Here is a 16,356-nt window from a genome sequence, read left to right as displayed (position 1 = left end):
ACTCAGATGGTATCATGCTTCAAAGGTCCATTCTTTACTCCTTAGCATTCATTTGGTAGTTGTTCACTCTCCCACAATTCTTATCAATACATATGTGCAATGCTTCGTACCAAACTCATCTAGCACATATGTAGGGGGAGCTAATAACTACCAAACTGAATTTGTGTAACTTGTACAAATACAATTCATGAACAAAATGCTTGGACAAGCAACTCAAGTTCAAATTGATTATATTTCATATCTTTGTGAAGGTTGTCATCAATTTCCAAAAAGGGGGAGATTGAAAGCCCTTTTTTGGTTTTGGCTAATTGATGAAACCTATTTGGACTAACCTAAGTGCTAAGTGTGTGTAGCAAAGAAAGGATTGGTCCAAGATCAAGTTGAGTGTTCGGCTATGACACTAGTGTGCTCGGCCAAAACTCTTATGTGGTCGGCTATGGCACTATTGTGGTCAGCAAGGCACTTGAGTGGTCGGCGTGTGGTCAGCTGTGCTTTGGAGTGATCAGCCAAGGTAAAGGAGTGGTCGGCTATGATGTTCAAGTGATCCAACTTGAAAAGAAGAAAGAGAAAAATAAAATGGGCTCAAGGCAAAGGTATACTTGATAGGGCCATTTTGTTTTTGGCACTCAAGACACCATAGAGGGTGTGAGTGTACTTAGGATTGGTAGCCGTACTATGAAGAGGGGTGAAATTCATTGTGAAATACGGTTATCAAAGTGCCACTAGATGTTCTAACTCATTGCATATGCATTTAGATTCTAGTGAGTGCTAACACCCTTGAAAATGCTTTGAAAATATGCTAACACACATGCACAAAGGTGATACACATTGTGTTTAGCACTTGGGAGCAAGGGTGAAGTGTTGGAGATAAGAGAAGGGGTCATTGCTGTGACCGGACGCTGGTCCCCATGGGACCAGACGCGTCCGGTGACAAACCCTAGGAGAAGGGCAACAACGTAGCGGCGTCCAGACGCTGGCCCTCGGGCGCGATCGGACGCGACGCTACCTCGGTTCCTCGGCAGGCAAAGCAGTGCAGCGGCGACCGGATGATGTGGCATGTCCGGTCAAGCTGACCGGACTCGTTCGGTTGGGAAAATCATTTCTGGAACCTCTCTGAGTTGGACTGGATGCTGAGGCGTTGCGAGTCCGGTCCATTGACCGGACGCGTCCAGTGCGGGTGGAGTGAGCATGCGCAAAGGAGCCGTTGTGCGCCAACGGTAACATTCAAACGGCTAGGACACGTGGCGTCCAAAGAGTGACCGGACGCTGGTGACCGGACGTGTTCGGTGCACCCTGCAGCGCGTCCAGTCGATGCGCAGTCAGCCCACTAAAGGGGCCAACGGGTATGTTTTCAATGGGGTGTCTATAAATAGTAGTTGGCTGGCTTTGAGGTATCTCTCTTGGCATTTTGACATTCTTAACATCCCTTTGAGCTAAGCATACTCCCTCCCACTCATCTCCTTGCTTGATAGTGCAAATCCAAGTGAGATTGAGTGATTCAAAGTGCATTGCTTGAGTGATTGCATCTAGAGGCACTTGGTGATTGGGTTTCACTATGGATTTCTCTTGTTACTCTTGGTGTATGCCACACCTAGACGGTTTGGAGCAGTGAGGATCGTTGAGCGGGGGGTGGTGTTTGTCTCCGGCTCCGATCATGGTGATTGTAAGGGGTTCTTGAGCCTTCCCCGTGGGAGTTCACAAAAGGCATCTTTAGTGGATTGCTCGTAGCTTGTGAATCCCCATCTTGTGTTGGTTGTGCGGCACCCGATTACGGTTTGGCGAGTGATGTCAATTAGCTCGTGAACCTCCATGTGGGTGAATCGCTACAACAAGGACGTAGCTTGCCGGCAAGCAAGTGAACCTCAGATAAAAATCTTGTGTCATTACTATTCCGTGGATTTTATTGTATTTATTGTTGATCACCTGCCACGGCGGTATAACCCTCTCTATCACTCTATTGTATTTACTTTGATATACATCTTGTGTAGTGAAAGCTTTCCATGCTAGTTGTAATTAGCTTTCATGCTAGTTCTCTAGTAGTAGTTTTTAGTCTTAACTTTTGAGTGCCTAGAAAAGTATAGCTCCCTAGACTTGTGGATAGGTGGCTTGCATCTTTCTTGTAGTGCTAGCACAAAACTTGCATTACGCCATTTAGTTATCTAACCATCTTGTCTTAAGTGTTGTTATAGAAATTTTTATTAGGCTATTCACCCCTCCTCTAGTCATTTAGAACCTTTCACCGTGTGCCGTGGACACACGACAAAGCTATTGTTTCCGGTAATAAACCATCATGCTGCTGACTATAACTTTAATTTTTACGTCGTCATAAAGTAATCTCAAATGTGTCTGGAGTACTACTGCATCTCAAACTCATTATGCACCCTATTTTACTGGCACCTCTCCAGTGCGTCGTCAAGATTACAAGGAACCATGCATGTTCGTCACTAGGCAAGTAGGCAGTGGAACTCCTGCTGTAGCAGTTTACGCCACCAGGGAAACTGTGCTCATATATTGGGCTCTTCAATTTCTAAGAAATTTGCTCCCCTTGCCTGTTCAATGTTTGTAAGTGAATGTTACTTATAGTGTACTTTGAGTATGCAACTGTTTTTTTAAAAAAAGAAACTGGCAGGACACAGGAGAGGAGATCAGCTGCCCAATCATACAATCTCCGAACTAAAACAATGTTTTGCCAGCAAAGAAACTTCTGAATGCCAATGCAATCCATCTTTTTTTTTAGAACAATCAGTGCAATCCATCTACCTAAGCAACACCACACAGGAACCGATGTTGAACTCTGCAAGATCAAAGTCAGAGTGGGCCCACACGGGAACCGTCCATCTGGAAGAGAGGGTGGGACCCATCTCCATCTGGAAGAGATGTCGGCCAAATGTAAAATCAGAGCAATCAACCATGAAATTTAATGTGGATGTGGATATTATGTGTGTCTATAAGTTGTGTGCTAGTTCTACACTGAACATAAGTGCAGTCGCCTCTTTCTCACTTCAGCAATTAACGGTTGATGACGAGCATGGAAACAATGGTCATGGAGGAGACGTGAGCCTTCCTTGATGTGGATGACGAACATGGAAACATGGCACCACAACACGAGTAAGCAATTACGCAGAATCCGACACCAAAACAGGGACGCTGTGATCAACATAAGCACAAGCCCGAATTATTATTAGTATTTAATTTGGCCATGTCATCATAAGGGACGCTGTGATATTACAACTCTTACGGCAAAGGGTATGGATATCACATTTCATTCCAAAAAGAAAACCAGCAACATTATGTAACAACTTCTACATACACTTTGATTCATGCATGCGTTGGCTAAATTTAGGTGAAGCTCTTGAAAGTAGTATGCCAGAGAGGTTGAGATACTTGAGAGAGCCCAAGAACTTAGGAATATGACCAGTTGGCCCCTCTAGTTCGTTCTCGCTGAGGTCAAGATGCTCTAGATGATCCAGAGCAAGCAAAGGACTTACCTGGCCGACCAAATCTGGTTGATCGGCCAGTTCGGTTGCTGCACCTGACGCCTCTCCACCGGCAGCAGTCCTGCTCGCCGTGATCACCGTCTCGCTGCCACGAGTTGAGGCGGCCTGCAGGGTCCCAGGTGACACCTTGCTTGAATGCCAGCAGGGCATCCCTCTCGTGCGGTATGCAGCTCAGACTCTTTCTGTTGCCACTGGCGGCTGGCTGGGGCTGCTGCTGTGCATGCGTGGTGAGGAACAAGAAGCAGCTGAACAACACGAGCATGGCAGCTCGGCGATCTAGCATGGTGGCAACGATGGATAATAATGTCCCTATGTTCAGCTTCCTGTGAGTGGTTCTATTGGAAGCCATGGTATGGTAGGTAGAATGGCAGGATCAGTTCCAGTGTGTTAGAGGCATGGTTTTAAATCTCCGGCTAAGCCATTTAGCTGTTGTCCTCTTGAACAGCTAAATGCAGCTATAGCTGGAGATCTCCGTGGCTAAGACATTTAGCTGTTTTTGCAAAACTCAGAAAAAACATAGAACATTGACATATGTTCAGCACAATGGTTAACAGTTTAACACAGAGAATAGGGAATACATGATTAATGATACATCTCCATGTTTCAAGTAGCAATTTTCAACACAGAGAATAGAGAATACAGAGAAACAGAGAATAGATATAGAACTGAATTGGGGAAGACGAAGAACCGGAGTGTGCTGCTCGTGCTGCCTCCACCGCCACTCATGCTGGACGCCGCCGTCTCAGTCGCTCGTGCTCGACGCCGCCGCCGTCACCACCTATCCGGGGACCGTGCCGCCGCCGCCGCCGCTTGTCCGGGGACCGCACTGCCACCGCAGTCTAGCGAAAGAGGAGAGGCGTAGGCAGCTTCTGCCGCCGCTTGGGAGCTCCGACTAGCCGCACGGTCGTCTCCGGCCTGCCGCCGCTGGAAGAGAAGCCGCCGCCGCCGCCTGCTCCTTTTTCTTTTTCCGAGACCGGGAGAGATCGACGCTCGTGGATGTGGAATGAGTGACCAAGTGCTAGGGTTACGGGACGAGGTGGGTTGGGAGTCAAGTTGGGCCACGCTGGGCCAGTTTTCTGGGCCGACAAAATTTTAGCTGCCGCTAAAATGTGGCCCATTTAGCGGCTATCTCCGGATTTAGCCAGCTATTAGCTGCTGTCATTTCTTAGCGCTAAAAGCTGCATATCTTAGCTTTAATGTTGTCCAACAGCTATCTCCGGCTATAGCTGCAGCTATAGCCGGAGATTTGAAACCTTGGTTAGAGGACTGTTATAGGATGGATCGGTCAATATATGGGTCCGAGGTCGTCAGTCACATAGCCTGTTCATTCAAGCAGTCATCTCATCCATTACTCCCTGTCACCTAACAATCTAATTACTGGTGCGTGCTGGGCAACTTGCAGAAGCCAGAAACCATATACCTGGCCATCTTCTGCTTGCGCAGATCCTCTTGCGCGATCGCCTGAAGAACAAGGGACCTGCCGCCGCCGTCAGAGTCCACTAACATGAGCACTTGACTCCACTAAACTGACATGATTACACGACGTTGGCTGACATGATAACTGACTAAACTGAAATACCTGAAACTAAATACTCAAACTGACCAAACTAACACCACAGCTAGGATTACATCCTTCACTGTCCAGTGGCAGACTAGCAGAGCTCTGCGCATGGTTTTAAATCTCCGGCTAAGCCATTTAGCTGTTGTCCTCTTGAACAGCTAAATGCAGCTATAGCTGGAGATCTCCGCGGCTAAGACATTTAGCTGTTTTTGCAAAACTCAGAAAAAACATAGAACATTGACATATGTTCAGCACAATGGTTAACAGTTTAACACAGAGAATAGAGAATACATGATTAATGATACATCTCCATGTTTCAAGTAGCAATTTTCAACACAGAGAATAGAGAATACAGAGAAACAGAGAATAGATATACAACTGAATTGGGGAAGACGAAGAACCGGAGTGTGCTGCTCGTGCTGCCTCCACCGCCGCTCATGCTGAACGCCGCCGTCTCAGTCGCTCGTGCTCGACGCCGCCGCCGTCACCACCTGTTCGGGGACCGTGCCGCCGCCGCCGCCGCTTGTCCGGGGATCGCGCTGCCACCGCAGTCCAGAGAAAGAGGAGAGGCGTAGGCAGCTTCTGCCGCCACTTGGGAGCTCCGACTAGCCGCACGGTCGTCTCCGGCCTGCCGCCACTGGAAGAGAAGCCGCTGCCGCCGCCTGCTCCTTTTTCTTTTTCCGAGACCGGGAGAGATCGACGCTCGTGGATGTGGAATGAGTGACCAAGTGCTAGGGTTACGGGATGAGGTGGGTTGGGAGTCAAGTTGGGCCACGCTGGGCTAGTTTTCTGGGCCGACAAAATTTTAGCTGCCGCTAAAATGTGGCCCATTTAGCGGCTATCTCCGGATTTAGCCAGCTATTAGCTGCTGTCATTTCTTAGCGCTAAAAGCTGCATATCTTAGCTTTAATGTCGTCCAACAGCTATCTCCGGCTATAGCTGCAGCTATAGCCGGAGATTTGAAACCTTGGCTCTGCGCCCGGCGGCTGCGTCATGCATTTGTGCGCCCCCCGCTGTGGAGCTCGTGCCCGGCGGCTGTGTCCCCACACGGCCGGTGCTCGCTCCCAGAAAAGCCCGTGCGTTGCACAGCTCGCGCCGGCGGCTAGCGCTCGCACTCGGAGGAGCCCGCGTGCTGCAGAGCTCGCGCGCCCCACGTCCGGAGCCCAGAGGCCCACGCACATCCAAGCTCGCCCATGGCCACAGCAGCAGCAGCCCGCAGGCACCCCCAAGCGCCACCGCCTCACCCCATCCATGATCCACAACGAGCTAAGAGTCTCGCACCGTCGATTCCCTCTTCGAGCTTCGCGGCCTCGTCTTCTCCAATAGGACCATCCACGACACCGACGGGCGCCACCTACATATCGTTGACTACGGCCTCGGCTACGGGTTCCAGTGGCCGGGCCTGTTGCACGTCCTCGCCGCAAGGGAAGGCAGCCCGCCGGAGCTCCGTCATGGACCTGCCGCAGACTACTGCCGGAGTGGACGAAAAATGCTAAGCGTTGTAGGCTTTTGCTTTGAATGCGTGCTGAGTCGTTGGATACGGAATGGAGGGTGGAGATCACAGGAAAGTTACAATGTAACTTTGCTAAAGTCACCCAATCTGGCTCACTAATTTACGCGTTGTTCGCTTGAACTTATCAGTCCGGCTTATCAGTCATGGTACAGTGTTTTTCTCTCACAACGAAACAACATCGGCCGGCTTATCAGCCGCAGAAACCATCATCCGAACAGCCCGTTAGATGGTTCGGTGTGCAGTTTGTAAACGGTCTGCGTGCTGTATCAGCTGCTTTGGGCGTGTAATAATTAGTACTCTTTGTTCTTGTAGTCTTACAAGTAGGGATCCATCTGCTGGAGAGATGCACTTAATAAACTCTTATACACGTTCAAGGGATTTTCAACTCTCAATTTAAATGTCAGTTTAAACAATGGGGCTTCCACTCTCTTTTGGCAGGACATATGGAATGGGCAGATACATTTGAATGCTTTCCCTGAGCTGTACTCCTTTGCCCAGAATAAATTCATCTCATTTCAACGAGTCAAAGACTCACAGGATTTATTTGATCTCTTTCACCTTCCCATGTCTACCCAGTCCTTTATTCAGCTACAATAGCTGACGGAGGAGCTAGGTTCAGTGCCGCTTACACAACCTTTTGATGTTTGGCAAAATGTTTGGGGTTCAGCTATTTTTGCTCCTTCAAAAACTTACAAATACCTTAGTAGAAGACAAGTTCATCAGGCATTTTCATGGGTCTGGAATTCTTGTTCTCAGCACAAACATAGGGTCTTCTTCTGGCTATTGCTCAAGGACCGGTTGAGTATAAAAGAACTTCTCAAATGCAAAATTATGGATCTTCCATCATATAATTGTGTCATTTTTGCCCTTTTGATCAGGAAGAGACACTCCTACATCTTTTGAAACAACATCTTTTTCAATCAGTAAAATTTATAATGATGTGGAGGAAAGAGGGAGATGAGAAAGCGGTTGTTGCTTTGCAAAGCAACCACCTTATAAGCTAAAGTTTAGGACTATAAGACAGCTATTGCACCATTGTACCAGTTGTTGTTGCCATGCAACTTATAATAATCCTTTTAGTCTATGCATAAATTTAGGAATTGTGAGTTGCTATGAAACAACTCAAAAGACAATCATTATACATGCTATTAACTCTGTCTTAAGATTACTGGCACTGCATGAAACCATCTATTAGACAACACCAATATACTTGTCCTAAGCTATTTAGGAAAATGCTAACTGATTTGGTTGCACCTGGTAGTGGCGTGGCACGGACGGGCCGGCGCCTTGCATGCATATAAAGCTACCATGCAAGCTCACAGACGGGCCGCCCCCTTGCATTGCGAATGGAAGTTTTGCCGGTATATATATAGTATAGTACTCTCTTTTTTCTAAATTATAAGACGTTTTGTTTTTTTCTAGATACACATTTTTTGGTTTGCACTTAGATATACACTACGTCTAAATACATAGTAAAAATAATGTATCTAGAAAAGCTAAAACATCTTATAATTTGAAACGGAGAGAGTATTTATATAGTTTCTTTTCTTACTACTACCATGTACTATGAGGTACGTTACCACATGCAACAAGTAAGGAATAACCTTTGGGACCGGCTCGCTTTTGTGACCATGAAGAAAATTCCAAAGCAATGCAGAGACCAGCTGGAAATACCTAAACCAACAGTCAAGGAAAGGATCAGATGCTGCCCAATTGATGATCGGTTCCACAGACCGGCGATTCTACCACCATCCAAGTCGACGTGAGAAGCAGGTCTGGTTTAATAAGGCTGTAATCTTCAACCTTGTGCGCACCAGAGCCAATATTCCCCCCCCCCCCCCCCCCCTTTTTTTAAAAAAGAAGAATTTAACATTCCGGCCTGCAACATTCACACAAGAATGAGTATAGCTGTTTAACACAGACTAATGGTGCTTAAACCACAGTTCACCACACGGTGACACAAAGTTAAGGCATAAAAAGAAACGAGACTCAATTTCCTATCCTAATCTAACTTCGTTGCCCAAACTTGTCATAGGCTCATAGCATTCCAACATCAAGGCCTTCCACAACTGACTGCCATGCCCTACTGAAGACAACACGTAATACACCTTGCACAAATTTGAAGCTCGACCGCCCAGATGTTGGGGTTACATAGACCCACCGATCGGCGTTGTGTGAAGAAGGACCTCCGAGACAATGCCTCCAAGAAGGAAAACAACGAAAGATGCCGATGCCGCCCACCTCAAAATCCGAGGCAAGTTTTTCACCTGGAGGTCCATGGACAGGAGGGGTGCAGATTGCCTTAACAACACCTTCATGAAAGGGAAACATCGCCTGAAGGCGTCGCCATTGTCAAGATCACTAAGATCTCCACAGCACCCCACTCACAACCATATGCAGAAACAGTCCACCACCAACACATCAGGAACTCGCCTTGAGGTCATGGTATTGCCACCCTCAAGCTCCGCTAACAAGGATATGCCTGCGATGCCCGAATATATTTCCCGACCTTTGACGGTACGAGATAAAAAATATAGCTTCTCTGACTTTTCTTGCCAAGAAAAACGATAACAATATGTGCAACTAAATAACTGCTGCCTCAGCTGAACAATAATTAATTGGTTCTCACGCTGCAGCCAGTAACTCTCTAATCACATATGTAACTCATGGCAATAGTACCATAGCACCAGGTGTTGACACACCAGCAAAAAAACTAGCGTACGTGTTCAAATGCGCCGTGATCTTTAGTTTCGGTTTTCGCACGTCGGCAAAAACTACCATGTGCAAATGGCGCTTCAAAACTCAAACCTGCTACCGTGTGCATGGGCAAGTACGCCGCAGAAGTAAACGCTAGCTGGTGGCGTCTAAACATTTCTTACTCCATATCTGTCTCGGCCTCTCGGGGCGTCACGGAGTACATTTTTTCTATCTGCATTTCTGAAGGATTGCTTTTAGACCATTTTTTTCTGCGCATGCCACATGGTGTTGTACCGAGTAAGAGATAAGCACAGGCGTGCATTGCAATTCTATCATCTCTGATACTGATCAAACAGTCAAATTTGTGGAGGGATCTGTGCTCCTTCAACTGGGACCTGTGATATACTTTGACGGCGTGAGTGGATTTCATGAGCCTTATAGGGACAGATACGGCCTTCTTATGATGTACATATCTCACTGCTAGACGTTGGATAACACCGGGTTGTTGAAAGCCTCAGTCGTTTATTCTATCTGACGTACGATTGACGTTAGGGTGGCACCTTGTCCTATGCTTGCAAAATATTTTCTGAATTTCTAAGGATATTTCAGTTTAATCGCATGAATGGCTAGGACATGTTCTTTCAGTTCTGTCTCATTGTCTATCGATCGCTAGTACAGAAACCATTTCTATTAACGGTACCTAGCTTTTCTATTTTCCCTAGAGGTTTTTGGAACCGGCCAGTACGAAAGACCAGTGAAAATAGTGCATTTCTTTTTAGATAATGGATAGAAATCCGGCCTCTATATCCATATATCCATTCGTGGACATACACAGCCAAAGTTTACAAGAGCCTTTAGACACTAAGCCTCAAAAGAGGTACGCAAAAAACATAAAGCAACAAGACTAAGGGAGCTAGAAAAACTAACCTTCCAACTTCTATGCCCTTGCTTCAAAACTGTTTTGATCTTGTGCGGTAGCAATCCTTCACATCCTAATTTACTTAGAAACCCTTGATTTCAGGCCACAAAATTTGATCTTGTGCAGTAGCAATCCTTCACATCCTTGTTTACTTAGAAACTTTGATGTCAAAACGAAGCTACCAAAGTGGGAACCACGCGTGGAACTGCAAAGACAATGCCTTCACGAAGGAACACAACGTAGGTACGCCGCCACTGCCCATCCAACACGGACAATGATTTTACCTGCAAGATCCACATCGAGAGAGGAGGGGTGCATCGACAGGCGCCTCCAAGGAATATGGATCCCAAAGACGTCGTTGTCGTCAGCCCAACAGCAAGACGAAGACTTTCGCCTAGCACCCCACCCACTTCCAACGACAGCACGCCAACGCCCAGCAAGATCCAGTGTTGATGACTGTACATCGATCACGGCCACCACCGCACAATCCTGCACGCCGACAATGCCATGGGGAGCACAGATCCATCCATATCAAGAACAAATATGAGCCCCAAGGAGCCATGGAGGGGAACCACCGCAAGGAGGCTGCCACCGGCGCAGAGCCGGCCATAGCCGGCCCGCACCACCTGCTACATCTGCTCTGCCGCCAGCCTCCGAGAGAGCCCACCCTTGGATCCCGCCAGATACGACCTCATGGCCACTAGATCCGGTGAAGGGCGCACCAGATTAACTGTGAGGCGCCATAAGAAAGCCACTACCATATGTGGCATGTCGATTTAGCGCTTACATGGATCTCACAGATAGGACCCACATGTCAGTGGCAGTACTGTTTGGCTCCCTGAAGTTTGTATCAATTTTTGGACCATCTTAACGATCTCGAACGAAAAAACTCAAAACCAGGAATTTATAAATCTCATCGACAACAACAATTTTCATATACAAAGTATCTTTATTCGACACCGTACAAGAATGATATTATTTTTCTAAGGTGACAAGCCATAATACGCAATTAATATGCTAAGATTTACTCTATAAAGGTTACACAGTTCGATCTGTAGCCTTTTGCTGAAGTTGCGTTCTTGTTTTTTGGTGGTGCCTGATTTAGTTTATAACTTGTTTAGAGCTGTGAATAAATCATTTGCTTATCATCTTAGACTGCCTTGTGTGTTGCTTTTCGTCTATGATGAAGAGAACCAGAACCGGACCATCATCATTTCGTGGTTCAGTTTTCGTTTTGTTATTATGACCATATTAGCAGTTTTGTGTTGAGTCGAGTGTGGGCAGATTGAACATGATTATTACCTTGTGATGGTACGTAACAAAAATCATGCTGGTGACTATATATAAACTTTTTTTATGAAAACTTTATTTTTTTATTTGCCTGATCATAAAAAGTCATCATCTCAAATGTGCCTGGAGTACTAGCAGCGCTCTCCAGTTTGTAGGTAGCGGTACTGCAGGTGTAGTAGTATACTACTGCTCCACCAGTTAAGCGGTGCTGATGTCTTCGGCTCTTCAATTTATGAGAAATTTGCTCTCCTTATTCTCTTCTTTCTTGTTCAATGTGTATGGTAAGTGAATGTTGCTTATATGTAACACTTTGGTTGCAGATGAGACCATGATATTTTGATTCATATCATCCCTCGCCTAGGTACACTGAAATTCCACGGCACGCCAAGCCTTGTTTGGCTGCACATTGTATTCACCTCAATCCACTTCAACACACGTGGACTAAGGTGGATACTGGTGCAGCCAAACAAGCTCTAATGTGGACGATGAGCATGGAACATGCAACGATAGGTCGTATTCAGGTTGCCGGATCCGACTACCATGGCCCACAGGGACCAATGATGTAGTGCCAACATTTACCATACCAGGCGAACATGGTCTAGCAGGGCCAACGGGTCGTCTTCCCGAGTTCTTGGGCTCTCTAAAGAATCTCAAGTATCTTGACCTCTCTGGCATACCGTTCTATGGTGGCCTACCTCCCCAACTTGGCAACTTGTCAAGGTTGCAGTATCTGGATCTATCATTTATGGGGGGCACGAACTCGACGGATCTCTCATGGTTAACACACATTCCTTCCATACAATATTTTTACTTGGACGGAGTGAACCTCAGCACAGTAGCGGATTGGTCACGTGTCATGAATATGCTTCCTTCTTTGAGGGCCCTCCATCTTTCATTCTGCTCTCTTGCAACCGCAAACCAGTCGCTGCCACACCTGAACCTTACAAATCTCGAGGAGCTGGATAAGTCCTCGAGGCACAACGGTGGTTCTCCCTCCAAAAAATTGTTGGATAAGTCCAACACAACTAATTGCTGATATTTACAAAAAGATTCAGGAATATGACTAGTGAGTCGGTTGGAGAACAGAGAAAGATGTCTTAGATTGGCGGATCTAGTAGCAGAGGGCAGAGGTCCTGACAAGAAGTTATTGGACAAGTCCAATGTTTGTATGTTTGGTGGCAGCGTGGGTATCTGACCAGTTAATTTGTTTGAACTAAGGTAGAGTTCCTGAAGTGACATGGAGCCCATATCAGCCGGCAAAGTTCCGTTGAGTTGATTGTTGGATATGTTCATGAACCAAACATTTGAAAGGGCATCGGAGAACCGTTGTGGAATCCTATCAGCTATACCTGCACTCGAGATATCAAGATAGATGATGCTCACATTCCACCGAAGCCACCCAGGAAACAGTGGGCCCATCTGGCAGGATGCAAATAATACATACACTAATGTAGATGGTGGTTGCCAGTCCGAGCTGATCTCAATCTTGAGGGCATTATATGACAAGTCTATATATTGCAAGCTCCTTGCACTAGCAAAGTGTTCCTCAGTTATCGACTTATCGTGCCATCCAGTTTATTTGTATTTAGATACAGATAGGTCAGATTACTAAGCTTTCCAATCTCATATGGGACATGTCCGTTTAGGTTGTTGAAAGAGAGGTCAAGGATCTGCAAACCAGTAAATTGTCCTATCCATCTTGGTAACATCCCGGTTAAATGGTTCGAACCAAGGTCCAATTCTTGCAATTTGTTGGGTGAACATTGAGGTAGATTCCTAAACAGCTCAGCTACGTCACCATATAAGAGAGAGCATTCAAGGTTCAGGACCTCCAAATTGCATAGGTTCTTCAGATTCGTGATCATGCTGCGCAGGTTCTTGTCATCATCATGATAATAATAATAATTATCTGAAAGATCAAGGACTTGCAGGGATGTCTTGTCTCCCAGAGCATCCGGAAATTGACCGTACATACTAGTGTGGTAGAGGTAAAGGAATCTAAGGCTTGTTATGTTCCAGAACCAGCTGGTCACCATTGGATGGTGGAAGGAGTTCCAAGAGGCATCCAGCTCCTCGAGATTTGTAAGGTTCAGGTGTGGCAGCGACTGGTTTGCGGTTGCAAGAGAGCAGAATGAAAGATGGAGGGCCCTCAAAGAAGGAAGCATATTCATGACACGTGACCAATCCGCTACTGTGCTGAGGTTCACTCCGTCCAAGTAAAAATATTGTATGGAAGGAATGTGTGTTAACCATGAGAGATCCGTCGAGTTCGTGCCCCCCATAAATGATAGATCCAGATACTGCAACCTTGACAAGTTGCCAAGTTGGGGAGGTAGGCCACCATAGAACGGTATGCCAGAGAGGTCAAGATACTTGAGATTCTTTAGAGAGCCCAAGAACTCGGGAAGACGACCCGTTGCGACCTTTCTGGCATGTCAGAACCCAAGTAGTGTTGTGGGCGCCAACATTTACCCTACAGTATTGTAGGCGCCATCAACTCCCATACCAGACAAATACGGTAAGGCTCCACCCCACGTGCCTCTGAGGCATCAACAGTGTTATGGGTGCCGACATTTACCATACCAGGCGAACATGGTAAAACCCCTTGCATGCCTATGTGTATCAACAGTGTGGCAAGCACCGACGTCTACCATACCTGAAGAAGACGACGCAATCTCCCACGTGCATCTGACATTAAACAGTATTGTGGGTGCTTACCATCATCTTGTACCCACCGGCGTGGGCAACAACACTTAGTAGCATATGCACTCTCTCCCTCTCACTTGTGAGGCCATCCCCTTCATCTATAAAAGGGGATGCGCTCTCTCCCAAAAGGAGATAGATCAGTTCACTTACATCGATTCAACACACGACAATAGAACCACCAGGTTCAGACCTCGAGCACACGCTTGAACACTTAGCACATAGCGGAGCTCCCGTCACTCTCGGCCCTTCAGACCAGAGTCCGACCGGACCTCTTGTACCTCCCATCTTTCTCCTTCCCGTTTGTAACCCCACAGCAAACTTCGAGCACCAGGGCTCAGGAATAAAGTCGCCGACCGACTCAAACTGGACGTAGGGCACGTTGCCTGAACCAGTATAACCCCTGTGTCATTGATTGCTAGGCCACCTCCGATCACAACGTACCGCAAAACTACAAATATTTACGAGTTGGTCACTTTCTGCACCGACACAATGATTAACCTTTAACTTAGCGGTCGGCAGTACATGGTTAGGGAATACTCCCTCTGTCCCTTATTATCTGTCATTTTCGGTTTTCGTGCCACAAATTTGACTAGATTTGTAGAGAATGCGTGCAACATTTGTATCTCCAAATAAATTTATTAAAAAACTAGATTAAAAGATCTATCTAATGATATCAATTATGTATCATAAATATTAATATTTTTATATAAATTTAATCAAAGTCATTTCTCGGAAAGCGAGAACGACAGATATTTAGGGAAGGGGGGAGTACGGAATTAGGGATCGTACATGAGATAGGACAGAGAATCAGAGATTCGTACCTATGCGGATCACGTATTCACATTCAGTCTCACTCGTTCACGTGTGGCCGTGCCTGCCTGCAGCCTGCCTGGCTACCCGCCGCCCACTGGCGACTCGTAGAGAGGCAGAGTCACAGTCGTATGCAGAGGAAAGAGAATGAACAGTCACTGACTCCACAACTCGCAGTCGAAGGCTCAAAGCGTCTCGTGTCGTCATGAGGACCGAGGAGTCGCTGCTGTGGCGTGCCTACGTCTGTGACTCTGCGTACGTATGTTTGTTACTAGGCTCACATATGCCGAAATACTACTAGTGTCTGTGTACCTGGGGAGGGGCCCATCCGGCTCCCTAGGCCGGGGACGGTTGTCCCTCTCGCCCCGCCCCAGGGCCGGGCCTAAGTCTTAGGTGGTGCTGGGTTTGGTTAGACCCGCTACCATACGTGGCATGTCGATTTAGCGCTTACATGGATCTTACAGATGGTACCCACATGTCAGCGGCAGTACTGTTTGGCTCCCTGAAGTTTGTATCAATTGGACCATTTTAATGATCTCAAACGAAAAAACTCAAAACCAGGAATTTATAAATCTCATCGACAACAACAATTTTCATATACAAAGTATCTTTATTCGACACCGTACAAGAATGATATTATTTTTCGAAGGTGACAAGCCATAAGAATGGAGTATTTTTCAAAACCAGGAATGCTACTGGAATATTATATTATTTTTTGCTCAAATGAAAAACTCAAATATAAGAATTTGTAGCTCATGGCATGAAAAAAACAGTACCTTTTAGAATGGAGTATTTTTTAAGGGAGTCATTAAATGTTCAAAATTAATATAAAATTTCAGCACAATAGTAATCGTCACCAGGCTTGTCTGAGGTGAGACGTCCTCCTACTTCACACCTTCACTACACAAAGCCAGCAGCTGTCTCCCGCACCACACCGTCATGCCTCTCTCCTGCATAGGTACGTCGCCTCCCCCCTCCAGCGCCGAGGAAACTAAGCGCGCTACGCCCACAGCAGACTGCACACATGGCTTCCTCCGCTCAACACCAACGGGACCGCCGCCGTCAAAAGGACCGTCGCCACGTACTCTCGGGCCCGCCGATGACCTCGCGCCGCGCGTCAAGCGCTAGCGGCTCACGTTGGCGTCCCCGGCGCTCAGCCTGTTCGCTTGCTCGCATACGATTATGGATTATAAGCTGGAACAGTATTTTTCTCTCACACTAAACCAGACAGCAGTAAATAATCCATGATCGTTTACGGCCTGCCGAGTAGGCTGGTTGTCGTCAGTGAAAGCCGCCTCGCGGGCGTCGTCTCCCTCCGGCTCCGCTGGAAAAACTGCCCCACGGGCGGACAGGGCCGACAGGC

This window comes from Miscanthus floridulus, chromosome 9 (assembly GCF_019320115.1).
Source record: "Miscanthus floridulus cultivar M001 chromosome 9, ASM1932011v1, whole genome shotgun sequence".
Lineage (NCBI taxonomy): Eukaryota > Viridiplantae > Streptophyta > Magnoliopsida > Poales > Poaceae > Miscanthus > Miscanthus floridulus.
Note: the sequence above shows the minus strand (reverse complement) of the source record.